Consider the following 27,790-nt stretch of genomic DNA (forward strand, 5'->3'; position numbering starts at 1 on the left):
CTCACACTGAATATTTTAGGAGATTGTTAGAAGAATTTGAAAGTTCTAGAACTTTTAAAAGAAATCCATGCTTTTGGCTTTAACAAAAACAAATGCTCATCAAACTTCATCAAGCAGAAAAGGAGCCAGTAGGCAAAAGCTTTTTAATGAGACTTTCTGTTTTCAGTTTCTCTGTTTTCCAGCCCAGCTGTTCACTGCCCCCCCCCCATCCTCCAGTTTGCTATGTTTTAAATCCTCTAAAGATTAGTAATGATGGCTGTAATTGTCTTCTGAGGAACAGACTAATGCAGGCACTCAAAACATAACATATACTAACAACAAATCCTGGCAATACGTTTATAAATGAAAATCAGAGACTTGAGGGTGAAATAAGTTGCCTTAGCATGGCCAAGATTCAAACTTGACAAGAACAGTCCTACCCTAACTATTACTCTATACTCTGTTAAACACAAAGTATTTTCTTCTCTCCTGAACTATTTCTCTAAACAACTCCTGAACCTGCAGAAAATGTCCCAGCAGAACCAGAAGGTCCTCTGCTAGGTTAATGTTTTTGTCAATACACGGACAGAAAAACTGTGAAGTTGAAATGCTGTGGAGAGAGGTGTGACCTCTGACATGTCCTCCTGGCAGAGATCATTGAGCAGGGAGAGCGGGAGATAGGTGTGGGGGAGGATGAATCTAGGGCCAGTTTCCCAGTCCATCAGGGTGGATGAAAAGTTGTTCCCTCTGGGCATTCCCCTGCCTTCTTCCTGCTACCTTTAGTGCTAGTGAGTCACAGAACCAAGTTAAGGTGGTTCAGGGGAGGTGAAGGCCACAGCTGTGGGGACAAGAACCAATACTAATAGCAGACACAGGTGTCTATACCATGTTCTCTCCCTAAGGCTCTTCAGCATGTTTGCCTAAGCCTGCACAGCTAACTACCACAGTCAAAGCTAAATGGCTGTACCCTCCATCCTGCAATGCCTATGAAGCTTCAACATGGCTCACCTTCTCTGAACTTGCAAACCGAAATTTTTCATTACACTTGGGAGGAGAGCTGGCTGTATAATACAGGGTGGCCTAGAATTCTCTATATGGCCCAGGCTACTCTTGAACCTAGACAATCTTTCTGTCTCAGCCTGCCCCAGCCTTCCCCAGCCTGCCCCAGCCTGCCCCAGCCTGTCCCAGCCTGCCCGGTACAGGGATGGGCCCAGGTGAATGACCATATCTAGTTTGTCAACTTTGCTATATTTTCTTTAAACAAAACCTCAAATGCCCAGTTTTTCAATGCACTTGCCTTGAGCTTTAGAACTCACGTGGTCATCCAGTCCTACCACAAACCTCCCTCCACTCAGGGGTGGCATGTACCAGAATCGGGGCGAAAAGCTCTCAGGGAGAACTTTTCCTCGGGATGGAGACCCTCCAACTCCAAAGACCAGACCGAGACACCACAGGATGCAATCAGCAAGAGGATTTGGTTTATTGTCGGGATACACAGGCACAGGCACCTGCGGGCGCTTCAGTCACTCGGGGGACTGGCGCGCCCCATGGAACCAAGGATGGGCTTTTTATAGGATTTTGGGGAGCAGAAGCAAGCATACAGAAGCAGATGCATGGTTACAGGGATATAATTGGTGGATTCTAATATGGCAAGGGTTCAGCCCGGGGGCAAGTTTCCTAGCTACCTTCCTGAAACATAAGGGCTGACTCGGCCCCCCAAGGGTTCAGCCCGGGGGCAAGTTTCTTAGCTACCTTCTTGGAACATAACGACTGACTCAGCCCCCCACCAGGGTGTGGGACCTCTCCCAGGGCTTTTTTCATTGTCAGGTGCTCAACCGCAGTCGTCCTGTTGTCAGGCCTTCAACCAAACACATCCTGCTTGGCAGCCGCTTTGTACTCAGTGTTTTAACCTTTCTCTGAACCAGTCATCTTAAGTACAGCCTTGCAAAATGGCGTTACTGCTGCTAAGCTGGGGTCTTTCATTCCCCCATATTTTTTTTTTGCTAACTTTGAGTGAAATCTTTCACTCGACTTGGTCAAGAAATTTCTGTCTGGTGGGGGCTTATTCCCCCACTGACTCTAGGCCACAAAAGGACTAGGAGGAGCCACGTAGGAGTTTTAACTTTAAGGGGTTTGGAATGCGCTGAACTCTCCATGTCTGGGGTGTAGTGTTGTGATTAGTCAATTCCTCAGACCGGACTGCCTTGACGTGTGGTGCGTGGATCTAAGCCGTGACTCCGTCTACCTTTAGGGCGGTCGGGGTAGTCAGGAGGACGGTGTAGGGTCCTTTCCACCGTGGCTCGAGATTCTTTGTCTGGTGTCTGCGCACCCACACGGTGTCTCCAATCTGGAACGGGTGTGGCACCACCGGATGCTCAAGCTTGTCCTGGTAAGCAGCGGCCAAAGGTCTCCAGACGTCTCTCTGCACAATCTGTAGGGCCTGTAAATGGGCCCTCAGAGAAGGGCTGTCAGCAAAATCAGCAATGTTTGAATCAAAGAAATGGACAAATGGGGGTGGTATTTCATACATTATTTTAAAAGGAGTTAGACCATGGGGGCCCGGGGTATTTCGGGCCCGATATAGAACTAGGGGAAGGAGGGCCACCCAATCCTTTGAGCCAGTTGCAAGCGTAAGTTTGGATAAAGTCTCCTTAATTGTTCTATTCATGTGTTCTACTTGACCTGAACTCTGGGGTCTATAGGCACAATGTAATTTCCAATCAATCCCCAGCAATTTGGCCACCAACTGACTTACTTGGAAGACGAAAGCGGGCCCATTGTCCGACCCCAACGCTTGAGGCATGTCATACCTGGGAAAGATTTCCTCGAGGAGCTTCTTGGTGACCATTTTTGTAGTCTCGTGTTTTGTGGGGAAGGCTTCGACCCATCCTGAGAAGGTGTCTACAAACACTAGGAGATACTTGTATCCATATATACCTGGTTTAATTTCAGTAAAATCAATTTCTCAATGGATGTCGGGACGGTGTCCCCTAGGACGAACTCCTTGTCCAATCATGGTCCTTTCCGAGTTAACCTGAGCGCACGCTTTGTAACTCTCAGTCACCTTTTGTATCGCTTTGTCCCGATTCAAAAAAACACAGATTTATCTCTTCCCAATCTAGTAAGGTTTTCATCTTCTTAAACCCCAAATGGGTTAATTTATGTAAAAAGGAGATCAATTCAAAAGTCCTTTGTAGACCCACTGTTTTAGTTGAGGGTGGTAGATGGCCCCCATTTTTTTAGGAGCTCTATGTCCTCATGGGCATAAACCCAACTGGTTTGTCCCACTGGTGGGGGCGTGGGTTGGTCTGGGCTATTTAAGGGCAAGATTTGTTTGCTCATGGCCGCTTCTCGCGCTGTGGCATCGGCCAGCCGGTTTCCTCGTGCCTCTGGGTTGTGCCCTTTCTGGTGTCCTGGACAATACATAATACTCAGTCTTTTGGGCAAGAATAGGGCTTCTAAGAGGGCCAGAATTTTAGCCATATCTTTACCCTTAGATGTGAGCAGCCCCCGCCTCCGGTAGATCTCCCCGTGGATGTGTGTCGTGGCAAAGGCATAACGGCTGTCTGTATATATATATTTAGCCTCTTACCTTTTGTCATCTTGAGCGCCTGAGTCAAGGCGATGAGTTCAGCCCGTTGTGCGGAGGTACCAGCAGGCAGGGCTTTCGCCCAAATCACTTTGTCCTCCGTAGTGACCGCAGCACCAGCCTTTCGCTCTCCCTCTGTCAAGAAGCTGTTGTCATCCGTGTACCATGTGTGGTCAGCATTCTGAAGAGGCTGGTCCGATAGGTCCGGCCTGGTTCCATGTACTTAGGCAGTCATGCTGTTCTGCCTCCTCTGGTAGAGGAAGCAAGGTGGCAGGATTGAGGGCGACTACGGGCCCAAACTGAACCCGTTCTGCATCCAGTAACAAAGCTTGGTGTGAGAATTAGAGAGCCAGCGGTCTGGGGGCTGCTTTACCAAGGCCTCCACTGCGTGGGGTGCTAGGATGGTGAGTGGCTGTCCCAAAGTCAATTTTCCAGCATCCTTGATCAGGACAGCAATAGCAGCCACCATCCTTAGGCACGGTGGCCAGCCGGAGGCCACAGGGTCCAATTTCTTAGACAGGTAGGCCACAGGGCGTTTCCAGGGTCCCAACCTTTGTGTTAGGACCCCTTTAGCATACCCCTGTTTCTCATCGATGAACAGTTACTGAGCAAATTGTAAGGGTTTGGAACAGTCGGATGAATATCTTCTATCCTCTTTTGACCTTTCTCAAGTCTTGTACTGGCCTATAATCTCCAGTGCCGGGTTTCTTAACAGGCAGAAGAGGCGACCGGCAGGGGATTAGGATGCCTTGATCTAGAAGCCTCGTAATGTGAGGCCTTATACCTTGATAAGCTTCATGTGACAGGGGGTATTGTTTTATGGAGACTGGAGTTGTAATTAAGGGGGGCTGTTGGAGCGCCAACCCCATCCCACCAGTCTCTGCCCAAGCCAGTGTCCTGTCCCGGTTCATAGGGTTAGAACTTGAAGGGGAGTTCCGTGGGGGCCAGTTATTTGGGCCCCTCCTTCCTCAAAATGAATTTGTGCTTTTAGTTTGGTGAGCAGGTCACGGCCCAGCAGAGGGTACGGGCAGTCCGGAACATGTAAGAAGGAATGGAATGGGTCACCTTACCGGTAGCCAGCTGAACCCGGCGGTCCGTAGTCCATCGGTATTGTTTCTCACCAGTAGCTCTTTGTACCCAGGCCGTCCGGTCGCTGAGTTGTCCTGAAGCTCGGGTAAGGACTGAATGCTGGGCTCCTGTGTCTACCAGGAAAGTAACCGGCTGCCCCCACAACTTCAAGTGTTACCCTGGGCTCAGGGGGGGGGGCCTCCTGGCCCTGACCTCCCTAATCTTTATCTAGAGCCAAGAGGGAGGTTCGTGGTCGAGGCTTTTGGGGTCCGCCAGGCTTCTTGGGGCACTCTCTGGCCCAGTGCCCATTCTCTTTGTAATAGGCACATTGATCTTTATCCAGCTTCAGCCCCTTTCGAGCTCCCCCCTATCTCCCTTCCTTTCTTGGCCCTGAACTATGGCAGCCAAAATTCGACTCAATTCTTTGTTTCTTTTTTATCTCTCTCTTATTAAAAATCTTTTCAGCTTCTTTAAGTAAATCCTGTAATGTATAGCCCTGCAAATTTTCTAACCTCTGTAACTTAGTCCTGATATCTGGAGCAGCCTGCCAGATGAAGGACATAGAGACACTCGTCATTTGTCCTGGGTCATCTGGGTCATAGGGAGTGTACATACAGTAGGCCTCCTTAAGTCTCTCTAGAAAGGCGGAGGGAGTTTCCCCTGCTTCCTGTAATACCTGTTTTACCTGAGCCAAATTAGTAGGGCGTCGTATAGCCCCTCGGAGACCCGCTAGAAGCAACTGGCGATAAAGGCATAGGTGTCCCTTACCTTCAGCTGTATTAAAATCCCAGTTTGGTCCTCAGGCAGCTGGGTGGGACGCCCATCATCTCCCAGAACATGCTTTCTGGCCTCTAGGAACATTCTTTGTTTTTTTCTGAGGTTAAGAGGGCCTGTGAGAGCTGTTGGCAGTCATCCCAAGTAGGCTGGTGGGTAAGTAAAACAGATTCTATTAGGTCGGTGAGTGCCACCGGATCTTTGGAGAAAGAAGGGTTGTTTTGTTTCCAATTGTAAATGTCAGCTGCTGAAAACGGCCAGTATTGGGTCTGGCCACCGGTTCCCTGTCTAAGTGGGAAAGCCTGGGAGGTTGTATCTGGCATCACCTCGAGCTTATTGCGCAATCTCCCTGCGACAGGGGAGAAACCCTTATCAGACTGTGGCCCGGCAATTGATCTGGCCGGCGGCTCTGCCTCCTCCGTTTTAGCCGGGCCTGTCAGAGAGAAGATCTATGAGAGGGGAGTTTGGGTCTGCCGGGAGGACAGGTTTCTTAGAAGGCTCTGATTTCACAAAGGTAGAGAGAGGAAGACGTGGCCAGCGGACCGGGCGGGGCCGAGGGGACAGGCTGGGGGTTGAGGGGAGGCCAATTCGGGTCCACGAAGGGTTCCGCCCAGGGGGGGGGTTTAAGGCGAGACTCTCTCAAGTGATAATATAAGAAACCTGGTCAGGATGTCCGTGGACGACCCGATCTTTAACCTGTAAAATAATGATCTTATTAAATGTGCCATTCACTGGCCATCCCGCTCCGAAAGTGGGCCACTCAGATGTGCAGAGAGTCCTTTTTTAACCTCGACGGACTGGTTGTGTGCCCGGTCGTGGACGTCTTCCCAATGATCAAGAGTGAGACTTAGGGGCATTGTTAGGGACTGTCCCATGTTAGTTCTAAGGAAGATTAGAACACAGAGAAAACAAACAACACCAACAGTCAAACAAACAACAGACAGGCGTGCTGCACGGCTTTGGTACCAAACTGAAAGCAAAAAGTCAGATGGAGGTGGCAAAGGTCCGGGGCCCTCTGAAAGCCAAAAATACAGACAGAGGTGCCGTTAGTCCGGATCTTTTTCCTCTAACCAGAGTCCCAGATTGGGCCCCGAAAAGTCGGGCCCTTAACACGCTTGGAACGTCTTCCAGGGCTGCGGGGCGAGAAGTCCGAGCTCGTCAGCTCCTTCTTCGTCCCGCCCAAATTCCAAACAACCTGGCTGAGCGCTCACAGAACAGACCTGGCTGAGCGCTCACAGAACAGACCCGGCTGAGCGCTCACAGAACAGACCCGGCTGAGCGCTCACAGAACAGACCTGGCTGAGCGCTCACAGAACCTGGCCGAGCGCTCACAGAACCTGGCTGAGCGCTCACAGAACAGACCTGGCTGAGCGCTCACAGAACAGACAGAATAAGGCAGAACGAGACAGAATCAGACAGACGCCAGCCGGCTTACCTCCCAGTGGGTGGTCGGTGGTCCCTGGGTGGAGGATCTCCTTACCCGGCCAACGCACCAAATGAAAAGCTCTCAGGGAGAACTTTTCCTCGGGATGGAGACCCTCCAACTCCAAAGACCAGACCGAGACACCACAGGATGCAATCAGCAAGAGGATTTGGTTTATTGTCGGGATACACAGGCACAGGCACCTGCGGGCGCTTCAGTCACTCGGGGGACTGGCGCGCCCCATGGAACCAAGGATGGGCTTTTTATAGGATTTTGGGGAGCAGAAGCAAGCATACAGAAGCAGATGCATGGTTACAGGGATATAATTGGTGGATTCTAATATGGCAAGGATTTAGCCTGGGGGCAAGTTTCCTAGCTACCTTCCTGAAACATAAGGGCTGACTCGGCCCCCCAAGGGTTCAGCCCGGGGGCAAGTTTCTTAGCTACCTTCTTGGAACATAACGACTGACTCAGCCCCCCACCAGGGTGTGGGACCTCTCCCGGGGCTTTTTTCATTGTCAGGTGCTCAACCGCAGTCGTCCTGTTGTCAGGCCTTCACCCAAACACATCCTGCTTGGCAGCCGCTTTGTACTCAGTGTTTTAACCTTTCTCTGAACCAGTCATCTTAAGTACAGCCTTGCAAAATGGCGTTACTGCTGCTAAGCTGGGGTCTTTCAGGAGTAATTAGGAAGGATTTCTCCTTTCAAAGGAGCGACGGGAACATCTGGCTGTGAAAGCACTGGCCGTGCCTCTGAATAGGACTGGGTATTTCTGTTCCCAAGGTCTTTCCTGCCTGGAGTTAGGAAAGCTGCATCTGCCTGTTGAGGAGCTGGGGTTCTGGTGCCCATTGGATCCAAAAGCAATGCTGGGTCCTTGAAATCCAGGACCTCTACCTCTCCCACAGGTGGCCCCTGTTTGATTTGACGGACCAAAGAAGCCGATTATGTTTCCCGGTAGGATGACCAGTTACCAGGTGCTGGGTGTGGCAAAGGAGAATCGTGATCAGAATCTGGAGACGTGGTGCCAACATCCACAAAGCTCGAATTAGCCTTTGATTTGAAAGACACATCAATACATCGATTCTGCTGTGGCCTTCCAGGGTCTCCCCTGGTTCAATTGGTGGGTATTCTACATCCTCTCCATTCTCATTGTGGTAATTGCAACTGTCCTCAGTACAGATCTCCAGGGCTGCAGCATGGTGGAAGGAGTGCTCCAGCGCTGAGGAGCAGGCTGTGGAATGGTCACCTCTGACTGTGGCTGCCCAGACATTGTCCAGGGCCAGCCTGCTGCTGATGTGAAAAGCCCACGCCCCAGGAATCCCCGGGTTGCTTAGTCTAAGAACAGAGGAAAGAGTGGATTGTAACCAGTCCATTCATCCTCCTTCAGAATTCATATTGAAATCAAAAGACTTTAACGATCAAAGTCAAACTTTGCCTGCTATGTCAAACAGAAGCAAAGCTTCTAAGTAACTGAGATAAATACCATACAGGAACTTTGTTATAAGCTGCCTTTTGTCTGGCATTGTGTATGGAACACTAAGCTATCAGGTTATATGTCTGCTCCAGAAGCCCAAATCAAATATTCTGTCAAAAACCTGGCTGTCTTGAGAGCAAACATGGAATGCAAGAATATTTTATGCTTTCTCGACGTGAATGAAAACTTAAATCGGACTCAAGCTTACTTAAGCTTAAAATTCCTAAAACACTTAAATAGTACTGATTTCTACAAGCCGTGCCTACACCAGTGCTTATCAGTCTTCACTGTGCTCTGCAAGATGGGGGTGGTAGCTGTGCTAGTTCTTAGTGAGGAAAAAGTTGGTTTTGAGAGGTTAGCTAATCTTCAGATCATACAGCCAAAAGTTGGCAAAGCCACGGCAAGAATTTCATGCTAACACGAAACTTTGTCTTCCAAACATCTCTGTGTACTCTGATTCACATGGACTAATATATTAATGACAGAGGATGATAGATCTATCAGTACTTTTTAATGACCAAGTCTAAAACAATTTTTGAGCAAAAGTTCAACATAGGTAAGATACAAATGTATTAATCAAAATGAGGCTCAGTATTTGGGAACAGATCTTCATTTTCTCTGTAGAGTAGACCATGAAACCCTGTTAGTTCCCAAGAATCTCTTTTCTCAGAGGAGTCTTACCAGATAGTCCCAGCTATCCTGAAACTCGAGATCTTCTGCTGGGATGTGGCACTACTCTTGCCAGCTCAGTCACCTACTATCTCAGTGTCAATGGTACGCTTGCTGTGAAGAGGACAGCCATGTGTAAGATGACTCCTAACCCTAAGAGAAAGCTCGGGTTCGGAAGGATCTGGAAGGATGAAGGAACGCCCATTCAGAGCCTGCCCCACATGTGGCCCATATATATACACCCACCGAACTAGATAAGATGGATGAAACAAAGAAGTGCAGGCCTACAGGAACTAGATGTAGATCTCTCCTGAGAGACACAGCCAGAATATGGCAAATGCATAGGTGAATGCCAGCAGCAAACCACTGAACCGAGAATGGGACCTCCCCATTGAAGGAATCAGAGAAAGGACTGAAAGAGCTTGAAGGGGCTTGAATCCCCATATGAACAACAATGCCAACCAACCAGAGCTTCAGGTCACTAAGTCACTACCCAAAGACTATACGTGGACTGACCCTGGGCTCCAACCGCATAGGTAACAATGAATAGCACCAGTGGAAGGGGAAGCCCTTCATCCTGCCAAGACTGAACCTCCAGTGAACGTGATTGTTGGGGGGAGGGCAGTAATGGGGGGAGGATGGGGAGGGTAACACCCATATAGAGTGGGAGGGGAAAGGTGTTAGGGGGATGTTGGCCTGGAAACCAGGAAAGGGAATAACAATTGAAATGTAAATAAAAAATACCCAATTTAATAAAGATGGAGAAAAAAAATGACTCTGGAAAACGGGACCTAGCCAATGATATCAATCCTGTGTTTGCACAAAATACCAAAGCTCAAATTATCCCAGACTATGTAATTTCCTCAAAAGTCAACAATCAAGAATAAGAGGGAATGGCTAAAAAGAAGTATTAAGATTCACTGAATCATATAATGAGATCTTTGTTCACTGGGGCAAGTATTCATCATTCTAGTCTCGGTTTCTACTGCAATAATGAAGAGAGTTGAGGTTTTCTTCAGTTCTCTATCTCTCTCTCATTCTGTGCACTGTCCACTAGCCACTACCTGTACCCAAGTGTATTCATGATACTCTGCTGTACTGGCTGGATTTCGTCACCCTGATGCAGACCTGAGAAGAGATTGCCTCAATCACACAGGCCTGAAGGCAAGTCTGGGGGAGGGGCGTTTTCTTGGTTAATGATTGGTGGGAGGAAGAGCAGTTCACTATGGGTGATACCACCCTAGGGTACCATCTCTGGTTGTGTAAGAAATCAGGCTGAGTAAGACAGAGGAACCAACCAATAATAATGTTCCTCCATGGCTTCTGCTCCAGTTCCTACCTCCTTCTAGGTTCCTGTCTTGCTTTAGTTCCTGCCTTGGCTCCCCTAATGCACTGTGTGACCCAGGACAGTAAACCAAATAAACCCTTTCCTCCCCAATCAGGTCAGTGTTCGTCCCTTCTGTGACTTGTTATATTCAATTGCTAAGGTTTCTTTTCATTTTTTTGAGACACAGTCTCATGTAGCTGATGATAACCTTGAGCTTCTATTCCTCCTGCCTGCACCTCCCAAACACTGGGATACCAGGTGTGATACTAAACCCTGTTTGTGTGGCAACAAGGTCAAAACTCTGGGCTTTGTGTCCGCAAGTGTTCTACCAGCAGAGCTTCAACTCTTGCCCTCAGTTGGTGCTTATAGAAATTAGGGTTGCAAATAAAACACACCACAGAAGACAAAACTCCAGGCTGAAAAAATGACTTAGCAGGGAAAGCCACTAACCTACAAGAGCTTAGAGCTATACCCAGAATCCACGTGGTAGGGCGAGAGCACAAACTCTGACAAACTGGATTCCGACCCAGACACCTCCCCAACAGCTGCCTCCAACCCCCAACTCCCACACAGTAATGTAATTTTAAAAACTGAAACCAGTCAGTAAGAAGAGACCCTGGAGCCCCAGCCCATCCCACAGCAAGGTATTGCAGCTGGGAAACCTCTTTTTTTTTTTTTCCCTGGGGCTGGGGACCGAACCCAGGACCTTGCGCTTCCTAGGTAAGCGCTCTACCACTGAGCCAAATCCCCAACCCCCCCTTTTTTTTAAAGATTTATTCATTTTATTATATATAAGTACACTGTACCTGTCTTCAGATACACCAGAAGAGGGCATCGGATCTCTTTACAGATGGTTGTGAGCCACCATGTGGTTATTGGGACTTGAACTCAGGACCTCTGGAAGAGTAGTCAGGTGCTCTTAACCGCTGAGCCATCTCTCCAGCCCCTGGGAAACCTCTTGAGTTTGGAAGTGGACAGCTTCAAAGCCTCAAAGAGTAAGAAAATACAAATCATGCAAGAGTGGAGCTAAATAAATGCCTTCTAATGAGACATAAATCAATATCCTGGCGTTTGCCACAGCGACTGGTGGGAATCTAAACAGTTAATTTACCCTCCACACTGAGGTCGTTTATGAATGCTCACAGATAGAATTTGTCTCCTAGAAAGAAAAACTGTATCACAAAACAGAACAGCCATGCTGGCCCACCTGTGACTAATCCCTTCCCAGGAACTACTCTCTCCCCTACCTGAATATGCATATGTTTCAGAAGAGGCCTGCAAACATGAATAATGTATGACCTCTGTTGGAGGAAGAGATTCCAGGACTAGGAAAATGTTCTTCTCCTTGGAGGGGTACAGCAAAGCATCCAGAGGGAGCTAGGACCATGATCCTGAGCTACTTTAGTTTACAAATGTTGTCCTCAATGCTGGGCATGTGTGATGCAATGTTTCAACCCTTAAGACAACGACACTGACAGAATCTGGAGGAAAGAAGCCTAGGAGACAGTGTTAAGTATGGAAACACTGAATGGGAGGCAAAGCCCACGCTGAAAGGGGAGGTAGCAGAGTTGTCACTCAGAGTAGTGGCAGGATAATTCTGACTTGCATTTTATGTTATTCCATTGTCTGTAGTTTGTCTCATTTTATCAAGCGTGAGGCACACCAAATCTGTCAATCACTCTGGTCATGTCTCACGCTTCTCCTTTCTGGCACACGCCTGTGTCTTAAAAATTGTAGTATTTCAAGCATTCAGCCCTCCTTCCAAGGGGCTCTAGGTACAACCCGGGGAGAGAGAGTCTTTAAGGTAGAGGGTAAGAGGTTAGAGGAGAAAGGATAGAGGCCAACTGCTAAGTCTGTTCTAGAGTCTAGACTACACAGACTAGGGTGAGATGGAGACCAAGACCCAGTACGGATCACAGAACAGGAGGGGACACTTGTATGTAGAACCCTTGGAAATAAGGCTGAGTGCTTGAAATACTATGATTTTTAAAGGCAGAGCCCCTGGACACCAACAGAATCTGGGAAGGACCAAGCATCACAGAGTATTAGAATGAGAATTGGTACCTGCATAGCCATAAGAAGCTGCTGTGCGTGTGCATGTGTGTGCCCGTGTGTCTGTGCCTGTGTGTATGTGTGCAAAAAGCATGTGAGGAGAAAGTTGTGTTTCCCTACTAGAGCCAGAAAGGCCTTCATACACGTGCTCACACACACATGCATGCAAATCCATGCACACGTACACGCGCGTGCGCGCACACACACACACACACACACACACGCACACGCACACGCACACAAACACTGTCATCCATTCACTCCGGTTCTTCACTGTCTTTTTTGATGCTTTCCAGAAATATCAAAATTGCAGGAGAGGGGCAGAGTGAGCTGTAACCGGAGTGACTGATAAAATGAACCAAAATACAAACAACCAGGTAACATGAAATCCAAGTAAGAAACACCCTATCTATTCTGCATAAGAGATCACCCCTGTATCCATACTTCAGAGCTGTATTGACTATGGCTCGGCCATTTAACTCTGACATAAGCACCTTTCATAATTTCGGTAAGACTATTGGTAAAACTGGGAAGATAGTTATACTTACCGCCTGTAAGTTGAGAGAGTTTTAATTAAGATAATATCTGCAAGGGTTTTATCACAATGCTCTGCAGATAAAGTGATCGGCAAATTTTTGCTCTGTCACTCTATCTGCCCATGATCTAGTTTGACTGAGAAGCAACTATGGGAAGTCACAAAGTAACTACTGTGGGCTAAGCTAATATTGCAAAATACAAAGACAAAAGAGCCCACCTGAAGTCAATAGTCTCTTAGGAGCACCAACTGGACAGACACCTGCGGAATAGCCTATTGCAGCACTAGCAGAATAACCCACTGGGGAGACTAAGAAATGGATTTGTCTCTGGCAACGCTGTAGATAAACCAGTCAGCATGATTTCTGGTGATGGTGCCAAAAGAAACCTGAGACGACTAAAAGCCTCATCTACCTCCCCCCTCCATTATAGTACTCATAATTTAATCCTTAACAATACCTGTTTGAAAGACTGAATCATGATGCCTCCTCTCCAGAAAAGCGTCCACTGAGGCAGTTAGTTATGACTGGATATTTTTATGTAGCCCCAAGAACAATGTTTTTCACAGCAAGCCCCAGTAGTTCTGCACAAACATATAATCACTGCTGGTTCTGGTTTCTATGCCTGACAGATAGTGCAGGAAAAAGAAAGAATCTTTTAAATCTTGGACAGCCTGAAGCGCCAGAGGTCCAGCTTACCTCTTGGTTTTCAAACAGCGCCTTTCTTAGAAGCCACCAAAGGTTATTATCAAATGGTTTCTGGCCACTAGAGATAGTGTCCCTCCTAAATGTCCTTCCAGTGCATAGCACAGTCACACACTCCACATTACTCACGGGTAGAGATTCTTCACCGACTGCTCACTGTTAGTCAGGCTGAAATACAGGGCTTTTCTCTTCACGTCATCTGCTTCCCCTTGGCAGAATCCCACCTTAGCAGGAAACTGCAGCTGGACACTGTAGGATTCTTTGGGGTGAGTTCCAAAAACTGAAGACCATTGGCAGGATAGAGAAAGAGGGCATAGGAATCACATTCATCGGATGCCAGAACGGCCTGGAAAGTGTTCAGCTGTGGACAAAAAGGAATTGCAGACACCCTTAAACAAAGAAATAAACAAAAGAAGAAAATCAGAACACAGGTAAGGTGTTCCAACAAGGGGGAAGAGGCCAGATCCTTTTTAGGATTTCCCCATGTTGGTTTTGAACATAATCTCCTTTAGAATCCCCTCTTCAAATTACAAATATAATTTTGTAAACCATGTGTTATTTTTTAATCTTTTCTACCAATTTAGATCAATAGTTAAATAATGCATAAATGAAACACTGGTTTAAAATCTTTAGGATTGCAGGGAAGAGGATGAAGAAGAACTAACTAACACTAAGGATATTTGAAAAAGCCATATGAAGGGCCAGAGAGACGGACAGTTAAGGGCACAGGCTGCTCTTCCAGAGGTCCTGGGTTCAATTCCCAGCACCTACTCGCCCATGGAAACTCACCCCTGCTTTTAACTTCAGTTCCAGGACTTCTGACAGCCTCACACAGACATACAAGTAGGTAAAACGTCCATGAACATTAAAATACAAAAGCCATATGAAAAGCTACTTGCCAACTTACAACGAACGTTACAAGGTGGGTAATTCTCCTTCCATTGGCTACAAGTTCTCAAAAAGTCCAGAGTTAGATGTAGGACACCTTGCTCTCAAGTTGTTGGTCGAGGATGTCACAGAGATGATACCAGAGTTGTCAATTCTCATTGCTCAGGGCTACCCATCAGAATGTGATGGTAAGATCCTATAGCTGATGACACCACACAAGTAGGTCAAAGAACTTGAAGAAATAACACAGAGCTGCCTGCACAGTACTTAGCAGGAAGCTTCCACCCCTGCTAGCTACCCTTTATGATGCTACAAGATGCTATGCAGACTATTCTCATTCCACTGTGACTACTCAGGGCTACATAACAAAAGCCCATCCAGATGTACTCACGGGTGTGCCATTAATGGCAGGAATGTAATGAGGATCACCAATCATTTTCTGGGTGGATTCAAGGTCTGCACTACAAGAGGAAACTTTTGCCTGGCATTGTAAATCTGGTCAGGAAAACCATGGCAGACAGGCTCATAAGCCCTGGGAGTGAACCATAACTACTATTTTCTTAAATGAATGTATAGTATCAAACTATACCAGTTACAAGCTCATAGATTAACACAGCTCTCGGTGGTCATTGGGGGAGCATCTTCATACAGTGGATGGTAGGTAATACACATTCATAACTAGTCCGAGTATTGAGAATGAACTCTCTGTGGAGAGCTCAGCCACAGAAGTTCCCACCGTATCAAGTTCCCGCAAGGCTCAGGGAATATTGGAAAGAAAAGAGGTGGAAAGAGTTTAAGATCCAAAGGTCGGAAGGAGTTGGATCAAAACAATGACATGTTCTCATGGTATGGTCATTGAACTCACAAACTCAGTGCAGTTGGTGTCCAGCAGAAGAGCAAACCACTCAACATTCCAGCATGGATGTGGTAGGGCACTAAAGCCCCTGCCTGCAGCTGAGAAGATTCTGTCACTTGAGAACTGCTAGGGGAGGGTTTTCTTTAGGGGTATGGTCCCTAGTGAGTGGACCATGCTGCACTGGTGGCCCCTCACTCATGAGTAGGCTTCGCTGTATTCAAGGGATTATTCAAGTGGATATACTGAAATATACTGTATCAATGTATGAAATTCTCAACAAATAACATTAAAACAGTGTATTTAAAAGTGGTAAGGTTGTAAGCTTCTCCAGCCCAAACTCTTTTGAGAGTTCTGGACAAGGAACAAAATTGACTTGCTCATTCCTATACCCTCAGTTTTTATTTTGTGTCTGGACGGCTTTCACATCCATATATCATATTAGCATCCATGCATGCACCCACCCATGCATCCATCCATCTATGCATCCATCCATCCATGCATCCATCCAGCATGCATCCAGCAAGCCATGCATCCATCCATCTATGCATGCATCCATCCACCCATCTATGCATCCATCCAGCATGCATCTATCCATCCATCTATGCATCCAGCCAGCATGCATACAGCCAGCCAGCTATGCATCCATCCATCCATGCATCCAACATCCATGCATCCAACATCCATGCATCCATCCATCTATGCATCCACCCATTGCCTACTGCAGGCAACACTCAGTCAGGAAGCAGCTGATCAAAAGGCTTCCTTACTGATCTCACAGCCAAACTCCCTTTCCGCTTCAATCTCTTTACAACACGAGTTATCTTGTCACATTGCAGATGAAGAAAGAGACCCAGGGGCTTGCTTAAGGTCGGGCAATGATTAATGGTGGAAGCCAGCCGGACCCAACGGCGCATCCCCTGCAATAGACAGTCATCTGAACTCTACCAAACAAGCCTTCCAGGACACCTGCTCTGACCCAATCTCCCTTCCCAGGCTCAGCTCCACTAAGACCTCTACACAGTGTTTAAGGGTCCCCACTCCTACTAAGTGCTTTGATGCTCTGTCCATATTTCCCTGCACCAAGAAAATCCTAACCAGCAAGCACTGCCTCCTGGGGGTCGAGGACTGTGATTCCCTGCGGAACCCCTTCCATCCTTAGGCACCCACTATGTTGGTTTTACAGTATGTATTTGGCTCCTGTTGGTTGTCTGGTTTGGCTTTGGCCTCCACTCACTAACCCATCTGAATATTAATTCATTGGGGTTGGGTCCCCGCTAAACCACATTATGTTTGATGCTGCAGTCAGGACAGAGCCAAAAAACTATGCCCCAAGAGCCTGAATTATAGGAGAGAGAAACAGCCTGGACTGGAATTTTAGGAGAGTGACTGGGGACAGGCATGGTGGCCGAGGCCACAGAAAAAGGAGAGTGTCGAGGACATCAGAGTGGGGTAGGGTAGCATCACAGTGGCAGCCAATGAATGAAGATAAACACTGTGGGAGCCAAAGCAGACCTAGATGAGAGTTGGAGTCTGAATTAACACCAGGGTGACTGTGGAATTACTCCCTGATATTTCATTTACTGAGTTTCAAAGGGACCTTTTCTGCCATTACCACCTTCTTCCACCAAAGAATTAGTTAAGGGATGCTCCACTGTCTTAGACTCTGTAGTTGGCCTCTCTCACTAGATCATATATGCTTTACAATTTAATAGGTAACTGGGGAGACATTTCTCTTACAAATACTCGCTTTATAAAGAAGGTGGATGACAAGAAGGAAAAGAAATCACTTATTGGTATCATTACCTCTTCATTTTGCTAAACAAGACAAACTGACACAGCAAGAACCTCAAAACTGAATACAAGGAACAAATGTGTCCTTGTGTTTTTTTCTGCCTTGTTCTAGAACATCTCAAATGTTACTTTTACCTTTCTGACACATAATGCTAAAGTACAGCTTTGAGGTTTGGGTAATAAGACAAAGAAATGCAGATATTAATATGGTTTCAAGAAAAAAAACTGTAGCGCCTCTGTATTCTCTAAATGAAAGAGTCTGCTTACCTTCCTTGTTTTTCAAAAAAAAGTTCATGAATTCAGTCCCCACATTCTACATTTGTTGCAGCTGTAGTCCTCAAGTATGTCATCTGCGGGGCTTGACCCTCCCCAGAAAGGTCAAAACCTCTAAGTTTCCAACTCAGGTACACGAAGAACATGCGTCATCCATCATCAGTCAGGGTAGGACCAGAGGCTGCAAAAGCTTTATTTCAGTCACAACAAAGTTCAAGTAGGAGATAAAAAGCCGAACTAATAATCCCATCCTTAAATAACCAACTGTGGAGGCTCCTGGTATGGTGGCCACAATCAACTTCACAAGATAAGGGAGAACCAAGGCTCTAAATTTACAGAAATTTCATATGATAAGGGCTGTCTGCGTGTGGAGATCAGAAGGCAGTGGGGAGGAGGTCTGGGGAGAAGTGAGGAGGCTGTGATGGGAGAGCCTGACTTTTAACCTGGAGATCTGCACATGCGGTGCCTTATTTGCTCTATGTCTTTTCTGTGTCACCTTTTGGCGAAGCACTCACTTCAGATGGCGAGTTTTTAATGTCCTCCCCACTAAAAGAGGCAAATAACAGAGGAGAAAACAACAAAAACTTCCTTTTAATATAGTTTATGATCCCAAAGTACATTCCGGAAGAGTTGAGCTGCTTGAAATCTGCCACACATGAACCCCTTGTCAGGGCTACAGACTTCCACACAGAATCACTAAGAGGCCACTTCATAGGCCCTGCAGAGCCCCTCCTTAGAGACCCCCTCTGTCTGACTCTTGTCCAAAGGGAAAGGCCCTCACATTCCCAGAGACAATTTTCCAAGAGTCCTCCACACTGGTTCTGAAAGTAAGCCCTCAGGTGCACTGCCAAAACCTGTACAAGAGTCATGGCCTCCCAACCTCCCCAAAGAGAAAGAGAGAGTGCCAGCTAGGAGAGGAGCTCTCCACAGGGTGCAGAGCAGTACAAAGAGGATCAGGTCAGAGTTGCCCAGCTGCAAGGTCTCCAGTTTCCTGTTCAGACAGAAAACCAGAAGGCTTCTCAAACATACCATCCAACAAGGGTAAAACATCAACCAGCAGAATGACATCTTTACAACAAGGGATTTGTCTATTCAGCCTTACCAAAATGATAACAAAATAAGAAATGAGGTGATTCCTTCCTGGGGGGACAAAGTTCAATGCTCAGTCTTCCTTAAGGACACATTCTCTGGAAGTGTAAGGCCACTGATTCTGGCCTCCGATGTTTGGTGTGAACAATGTTACTTTTTCCCCATTCCCATGGGGACACTGATGTGCTTGGGGTATTCCAAATTCACCCTGGTACTGCAGAGTTAAGAGAATGCCTAATGCTTTCACGATGGCATAGTGTATCCTTCTTCATATGTAGTCTTCAAGGACACCTAAGCAGTTTTCTTCAACCCATTTTCATATATCTAGTTATTCTCTATCCTCTCTGTCTTCACTGACATGTGGTAAATTACACACGTACTGTTTCTGTGGACTCTAGCTTCATAAATTAAAAGCTCCAGCTAAATCCAAAGTTCTTAATGAACAACCATCACCTCTGCACCAACTCAACACCCACCATTCCATGTTAAAGTATCCAGGGACCAGCTGTGATGCATACTATTAGCTGTCAATCTGACGCTATCTACAGCCATCCAGGAAACAGTCACCAGGCATGTCTCTGATAAAGTATCTTGATTAGATTAATTAAGGAGGGAAGACCCACCCTAAATATAGACACCACCATTCCCTGGGCTCAGGCTTGCACTGCCTTACCAAAGAAGAAAGAAAGCTTAGAAACAACACCCATCTTTCTCTGCTTCCTGGCTACAGATGCAATGTTTCCATCCTTTTCTGAAGCAATTTCCACGCTCCCATCCCTCTCCCAGGATGCAGCCCAGACTAGGGCAAGCTCTCCTACCACTCACACTCAGTTCCCATTCCTGTGGTCCTTCCAACCCAAATGAAATTCCTCATCAACAAAAACCTTCAACATACTATCTACCTCAGTTCTAGATAACACCCTCCTCCCCAGTGAGAACACAACAGCCTTCCCCTGACACCAAAAACACACAGAGCAACAACCACAACCACAACAACAACAACAACACGGTACCCATCATTACTCAGATCTTCCGGCCATAACCTCTTTGCTCTATGAAGTGACAGTTAAGAAATCTCAGATTAACTAAATGTACATTTGTTCATTTTTGTAATGCAGTTGCACCATGCCATTCTTGCATGCCAGGTAGAACACTCTGCCACACCCTATGTGAACATCCTGGAGGGAATGAAGAGAGCAGAAACATTTCACACTGTAAAGATATTATTCCTCTGATGTCATTTCCAGTGACTAATATTAATATTACTATACCAGATGTAAGACAACTATGTAGAGATCACAGAATCTTCCAGGCAAAGGAGATTGGTGTGTGCCAAAATCTACCTCAAAAATAAAAAAAAATCTATCAAAGCAATAGTTCAATCCCAGGATCTTCAAAGTATTCAGAAGAGCCTTCCACAGGAGTAATTGAGAACACATCTTGTGCTCAAAACCTCAGCGAATGGAACAAGTCCTGAAGCCCATTCAGCCTATGGCAATATCTGAAGAACAATATGGATGTTTGGAAAAGTTAAAAAACAAGAAAGCTACAGAATTTTCCCCACCAAATTCCCCTGCAAAAAGATAAGAAAAACAAAGGGGAATAAACCCAAAACAGTAATATGGAAAACCCTCCATTTAAAAAGTACTTATAAAGAGGGCCAGAGAAGGCTCAAAAGGTAAATAAATCCCTTGCCTTGAAATCTGAGTTCAGTTCCAGGAAGAACTGGTAAAAGGAGAGAACTGGTACTGGGAGGATCTCCTCCCAATCTCTGCATGTGCACCCCGCTACGTGCACACATAAATCATACAAAACCACATACCATACATGTCCTACACACCTACCATACACACACCCCACATATATATCATGCACACACAAGTGGCCTCAATGCAGTATGTACATACCATACAAACACCACATACTCACACACAACATGCACACACCATATGCATATAAACACCATACAGACACACACAAGCACACACATCATGCACATACACACATCATACACACATACCATATACAGACACACACATCACACACACACATATTCATATACATATACAAGCACACACATCATACACATACACACATCATACACATAAACCATACACAGACACACACATCACACACAAACATATACAAACACATAATGCACAAATGCAGACATACATATACATCATGAACATGTAGACACACAATTTCATATACAGCATAAACATAGATTATTTACATACACACACACCATACATAGACATACATATTCACATGTAGCATGTAAACATATACGTACACATACATGCACACACAGAGAGAGAATAAAATGAAATAAAACAACCAAGTCCTTACATAAAGGAGTTCTACCACAAGATCGTTACATGGCAGGAACAACACATCACCTTGGTTAATTCTCATGACAACCCTAAAAAGTCAACACTACCATGTCAATCTACAGCTTAGAAAATGAAGACTGAGGGCTTGTGTTTTCCAAGACCACTGCTGCAAGTGTTTTCTGCCTTGTTCCTGACTTCACAAGTACCTGGAAGGTGTAATGAAAGAATTACTGTGCCTATGGGTGTTGCTCATTCATGAAGGACTTGCTTAGCTAACCTTCATGAGGACTTGTGTTCAAGTCCCAGAACTGCAAAATTGAAGGAAGAGCTGGGAATATGGTTCAGTGTGAGGAGTTGCTATTCAAGCATAAGCACCTGAGTTTGATCCCTAGAATACACACTGAACAAAAAGTCATGGTGTCTGTCAGTCCCAGATTTGTAGTCCCATAAGAAGGAAGGCAGCTCTGCGAGCCTCATCACCCAGCAATCAATCCTGGCTTAGCTTCTGAGTACTGGGTCAGAGGGAGGTGTGCCTGAAAATGATTTGAAAGGGAGCTGGATAGAGTGCTCAGCAGGTTAAAGGCACTTACTTCTGAAGCCTGATGACCAGAGCTCAATTCCCAGACCCCATCAAGGGGGATTAGCAGAGAGCTGACTCTAAAGTTGTGCTGTGACTACCACAGTGTCAAAGCATGCACACATATGCAGAACAAATAAATAATTTTTAAAAGGTGGATAGTGCCTAAGGAATGACACTCAAAGTTCTTCTCTGGTCTGCACACACATGCATCTCCACACAAATGTGAGCCATGCATGAATGTCTGTGTGTGCCTGCACATGCACACACATGCGCAGGCACACACAGAGACACAGGTACCCGTGCACGGACACCAAAAGGAAACTGTCAAAGACTGTTTCTAATGAAATGTTGCTACTGAAATGAGAATCCTAAGTAGTAAACTCATCTCTCTAGGGCTGTAACCTTCATGTCAAATAAACACTAAAACACTTGGGACTCACTGCAGCCTCAAGACCCCAGAGCCTCAGTGCAAATGCTTCTTGCTCTAATTTTTGTTTGTTTGTTTGTTTGTTTTTTCTGTTGCAAGAGGCTAGCTAATTCAGCTGAATTTTCCTTGGGAGCAGCAGAACAGTAATTTCATAGTGAGGTTATCATCAGAAGCATCCTTCACAGCAACTTCACTCCAGTTCACTTCCTTTGAATATGGCTCCAAGAACTGTCCTAGCACCAAAGCCACAATGAACACTAAAACGCTAACCTTATTTATTAGATGTCTTCAGAAAAAGCGCAGCGATTGTTACTGTAACTACTTATATGATTCGTATACAGAAAATGGATCTTGCATGAAAAGTGTAAGAAAGGGGAAAAGTATGTCTTCTAAGGTGACTTTGCCTCACTTAAGGCAGATTTGGAAATTATTTTCTCTTCTGTGATATAAACAGTTATTACTGTACTTATCCTGTGGGACTGTGTTGAGAAGACAGTATAAAACACTCCTGCAAGAAAGTAAGGAGAGGGGAGCAGAGGGATGGCTCCCTGGTTGAGATCATTGGCTCTTCTTCCAGAGGACCCATGTTCATTTCCCAGCACTCACATGACAGCTCACAACTGCAGGTAATCCGGTCCAGGGTATTCCACGGGCACTGCATGCAACGGTGTGTAGGCATATGACCCATGTGCATAAACACAATTTTAAAAATTTAAAGAGAAATCTGATAGTGTGAACAAACAGACTATTTAACAGTTGTCTAAGTAGTTTGCCCTTCGACCCTTACTAACTAAGGTCACCAGAAAGACTGTGGCTCAGCTAGTAGAGTGCCTGGTCAGCCTGCACTCTCGGTTCAGTTCCCATCAAATGGGTAGGGTGTGATGCTGCACACCCACTATCTCAGCACAGGTCAGTCAGGTCAAAAGGATCAGAGATTCAAGATCATCCTCCATTATGAGGTTTGAGGCCAACCTGAGATGCATGGGGCGGGGGGATCAAAAGCAAAACAAAAGGAACAACATAAATGTCAGACTCCCCACTTCAAATCGTTCAAGGCTGCCTACTTCCAGGAACCAATTGCAGTCCTCAGAGGGGACAATGTCTCTACCCTTGAGTGCTCCTGCATCAGATCCCAGAACCCTGCTCTTCTGAAAGACACTGTGCCTGCCATGCCCCTAGTACATTAACCTCCAATGCACAGGCTGATACATGCTCTGCCTTCTATCCTGGAGAAATTGCTTGCTCACTGAAACCTACCCAAATGGAATACCTGAATCAAGATGGGTTAGGAGGAAGCTCTAGCTGGAGAGTCTACCATATTACCACAACAAAAGGTTATCAATAGTGTTCCTACTAAATGTAAGAGAGGCCATTCAGAGTAAGAGCATTCCGCTTAGAGTCTATGTCTATTTCAGTGCCGATATAAGGAAAATGTGTAAAAGTAGTTTCTGAATTAACAAATATCGACTATGTTCAGATAGAGATTATATATGATATATATGACTCTCTGCATATATAACCCTAACCCTAACCCCTAACTCCTAACCCTAAACCCTAGCTCCTAACCCTAACCCTGTGACATAGATTTTTTTAACATTACAGGAGAAGCTGGGAAGGCAGCACACCCTATGAAGTGCTTGCTGTGTGTGCATGAAGTCCTGATTTGAATGGCAGCACCCAGATCAAAAGCAGGTCGTGGCAGCATGCTTGTAATCTCTGCTCTGGAGAGAAAAACAAGCAGATCCCTAGGGCTCACTGGCCAGCAAGCCTAGCCTAACTGGGGAGCCCCAGGTCCCAGAGAGACCCTGAGTAGAAAGACAAGATGGCTCCCAAGCAAAAAAGTTGACCTCTGGTTCACACACGCATATGCACACATGTGCATGCACACCCACACTCTCACTCATAAATTAAAAAATTTTAAAAAGACTGTAAGAAAATAGAAATATTAGAATTGGCGACCTAGTTGCTTGTATTAGAAAAGTTTATTTTTTTTTACTATAAGCTTGTTATACATGATATTAGATAAACGTTTTAAAAAGAATGTATGAATGAATGGCTGAGTGAATGAAACTTAACAGTGGGGACTGGCTTCTCTAGCCCTCTAGCTGACTGGCCTGTGCCAAGGAGGCAGTGTTTGAGTTGAAGGTATTCTGTTGAACTGTAATTGAGATGGCAAAGCCAAGGCATTACAAGGCTAGTCAGTAAACAAAACTGGATGTTAACCTGTCAAGTAAGAAACTGTAACTTCAAACAATTTCTCCATCTCTGCTGGTGCAGGCTTTAGGAAAACATGTCTCTTCCTTTAAGTTCACAGAACAAACACAGGAACAATGGGCAAGCTCTTAGGGAAGACATCACTTCTGTAGCTCAGAGGCACTAGGGGAGTTAAAGCAAACACAGATTTGCTCCAGGTCTATGGCATTTTACACCCAGGTGGAATTTCACAAGAGGACTCTGTCTCTGCCTACACCAGGAATGAGGCCATTTACCCTCACCCACCCATACCAGCTTCACATGTTGCCAAGACCAAAGCCAGAGCAGAGTTGGTGTTTTCTCCAGGGAGACTGCAAAGCAGGCTCCTGCAGACAGAAGTATGTAAACTGTTACAAAGGCAATGTGGAGAAAGCTACAGGGAACTTACTAAGAAGTTCATGGCATGCTTGCTCACTCTCCTGTGATGTCAGCTAAGGCTGTGCAGTGTTTTGACACTTTAAAAAGTGTTGGCTTTGAAGAGGTGGCTCAGCACCTAGTAGTCCTTTCAGCATGCTAGCTCAAATCTCTGTATCCATTGTCAGTCAAGCAGTTCACAACTGCCTGTATGTAACAACTCCAGCTTCAGGGGGCCCAAGCCCTCTTCTGGCCCTACCAACACAAGCAGACACAGAGAAAGACAAACACACACACACACACACAAACACACACACACACACACACACACACACACACGAATAAAATAAAAACCTTATAAAGCGTTTTATAGTATTGATTATAGTAAAAACGTCACGGGAGCAACGTTAATGACCACTAGGAAGGGTGAAATTTTATACGGTTGTAATAAATGTTACAGAAATACACTGACCAGAGCATACTAAATAGCAGAACTAGCAAGTGAAACAGTAATATGGGCACTGTGGACCCACTGTTGTCAACGGCAACAATATTAAAGAAATAACTAGAAATGTACACATGAACCTACGGGTTATTTTTGGTTTCTCCAGACAGGGTTTCTCTGTATTCTGTCCTGGAACTCACTTTGTAGACCAGGCTCGCCTAGAACTCACAGAGATCTGTTTGCCTCTCTGACTCTGCTGGGATTGAAGGTGAGTGACACCACACCCAGCTCATACAAAAAAAAAAAAAAAAAAAAAAAAAAAAAAAAAAAAAAAAAGTTGTTCCTTTTTAAATTTCCCAAATTTTTAATTTTTTTGATGAATATATCATTAGAAATATTTGTGTACTTATAGGTGATTCCAGAAAAAAGAAAAAAAAACCTGTGAAGTGCCTTAAGTTCCCTCAGAGTCTTTGGTATCTGCACCTTAGTCCCTCATTTTACTAAGTAATTTTCTTAGTGTTGAGGAGCGGAATCAAGGGAATGCCTCTTAGCCAATGTCTTAGTTTCCTGTTCAAGCCCAACCCTTCTGTTTATTCAGCTGCAGGGTACCCCTCGCTTACCTCTCCAGACCACGCAGCCCCAAGCCTGTCCTCCTCCTTGGCGCCCACTTGCTCCCAGGTGGCCAGGAAGAAGTGGGTAGGGGGGAAGCCTGTGCACAGGTAGCAAGCAGCCAGACTCAGCACAGTCCAGGAGGTGTCCTCCATACAGGATCTGGCCACTGCTGTGACTCGAGTGGATGTCAGCCAGGAATGGGGCGATGGCTGGGAAGTCAGTAGGAAAATCATCAATGACATATTAAGTCTCCCTGGGTAAGTCCTGGGTGGAGATGATGCCATTGGTGCCCACCTACAATAAGACCACAGTGCGGTGAGACAGTTCAGCAGGTAAGGGCACTCTGCTGTCAAACCTGACGACTTGAGTTTTAGGACTCAACAGAGGGTGGGATTAAAAAAAAAAAAAACTGGTTGTTCTCTGCTCTTCACACGCATGAGGTGGCACGTGAATCCCGCCCCACATAAACATTTTTAAAGGGCAAAACGGTGGTCCCTCAAACTGGTGGTGGGCAACCACCAGTCGAATGCACCTACGGTCCGAGTTCTACTCGAGTCAAGAAGACTCCCTCCTCTTTGCAGGTTGAGACACATCCAGGGTAACAAACTCAACTTTGGCGACACTGCTCAAGTGCACTGTGACCCACAGGTGCGGCCACTCATGAACCCACTCATCTTTCTCCACCACTGCACACCTTGGGCGCCGTGTCCTTAATTAGATTGCTATGCCTGTGTGCACAGCCTCCCACCGCCCCTAAACGCAAACCGCACTAGCAGCCTCAACTTCATCTTCCTGCCTGGGAAGTCGAAGTAGAGGGGGACGGTTCCAGCTCTCCCTTGAAATGATCCTTATTCCTCCACAGTAGGGATCAAGAAGCTGCAGCGCCACTGCTAACCCCGGTCCCCAGCGGCGATGACAGTTAAACATTGAGGTTAGTTGCTCCACACCCTGGGAAGAAACTACAACCCCACACCAAGCCACGCACCTCTGGGAGCTGAACTTACGTAGAGGTTGCTGAACTGGTCACAGTAGAAGCATAGAGGTACTGCTAGCTTCACAGCCGGGGAGCTTTCAACGTCGCCCTCCCGTGGCAGCAGATCTCCCCAGAACTCCCCATAAGGAAAGAGCTCCACAGGACGCAGAGCCCCGGCTCGTGACAGCAGCACCAGCACCAGGAGCAGCGATAGGCGGTGATGGCGCCTGGCTGTGGGGTCCCAAGACATACTCATTCCTCCCTGGCTCTGCCCTCCACACCTGAGTCTCTGCCGGCCACTGTGCCTGCCAGATGCCCACTCGGACCTTTGGTCCGCAATGTGGGCCCAAAAACCGCGCTGATTGGCTACAGCTCTCAGCCACTGACCAATCAGCGACTCTGAGAAAGTATGCCAGTGGCCATTACAACTGGCTCTCATTAGGTTTCCTAAGACAGCTGTAGTTTGGTGGAGCAGCCAGCCTGGGAAGGTGAGACTGTTGGTCGGATCTGATCTGGGCTGTCCCAACTACTCCTGAGCTACGCACGACTCTCCAGTATGGGTAATGACGCTGCAGGAGGTGACCTCCTGGGCTGGAGGGACACTCGGTGTGCGGGCAGCTGTAGGCTGTAAGCCACTGTGCCCTCTAGGTTGGCAGAGCGAGGGAGGGTAATGAGATTACGCACTGGAGTTTTCTCCCTGCCCTGGCGTCCCAGGTACCCCTCTCGCAAGAGGCCAGGCCTTCCGATAAAGATTCAAAGAAGCTTTGTCTCTATCTGGGGACTGCTCCGCCCCACCCACATTTCCTGCTGAGAAGCATGCCTTTGTGAAAGGCTGACTCCCAAGTTCTATCCCCAATCACTGGCTAACCTTTGGGAGGACACTGCCACCCTCTGAAATGTCCTCCCCAGCTGTTTACCTTCCCTGGGACACCCCAGGTTACCCCTGTGGTTACCCCAGCACAGACTGTGAATACCACTTTGTGTGACACCATTCAATTGGAGCCTGGAGTGAAGCTGCCTGGCGCCAGGGCGGGACAACTGAGTGTTTTCTCCCAAAGTGAAGGAACTGCCCTAGCAGGAGGCCACAGAGTCCATAACCCCAGCTGCCCTGTATGGCTAGAAACCTCACAACCTGGAAAGCAGCTGCACCTGTGTTGGGGAACCCCCTCCACAATAAACATCCCTTCTGCTCTAAGCCTCGGGAGCCGGATGAGATTTTAGTACCATTTTATTATCAGGAGCGTGAAATTTCCCACGTACAGCCAGTTTTCTCTCAGCTAGGCCCACCCGCCACAGGCTCCTTAGAAGCAAACGTAGTTTT

General features: G+C 46.5%; 2 pseudogenes; both read right to left on the reverse strand.

Annotated features, from left to right (window-relative positions):
• Positions 1–1,435: 1,435 nt before the first annotated feature.
• On the reverse strand, positions 1,436–8,205 carry LOC134480464 (nidogen-2-like; annotated as a pseudogene).
• LOC134480463 (nidogen-2-like) lies at positions 1,436–27,664 on the reverse strand (annotated as a pseudogene).
• Positions 27,665–27,790: the final 126 nt, after the last annotated feature.

Source organism: Rattus norvegicus, chromosome 9 (genome assembly GCF_036323735.1).
Source record: "Rattus norvegicus strain BN/NHsdMcwi chromosome 9, GRCr8, whole genome shotgun sequence".
In the NCBI taxonomy this organism is placed as follows: domain Eukaryota; kingdom Metazoa; phylum Chordata; class Mammalia; order Rodentia; family Muridae; genus Rattus; species Rattus norvegicus.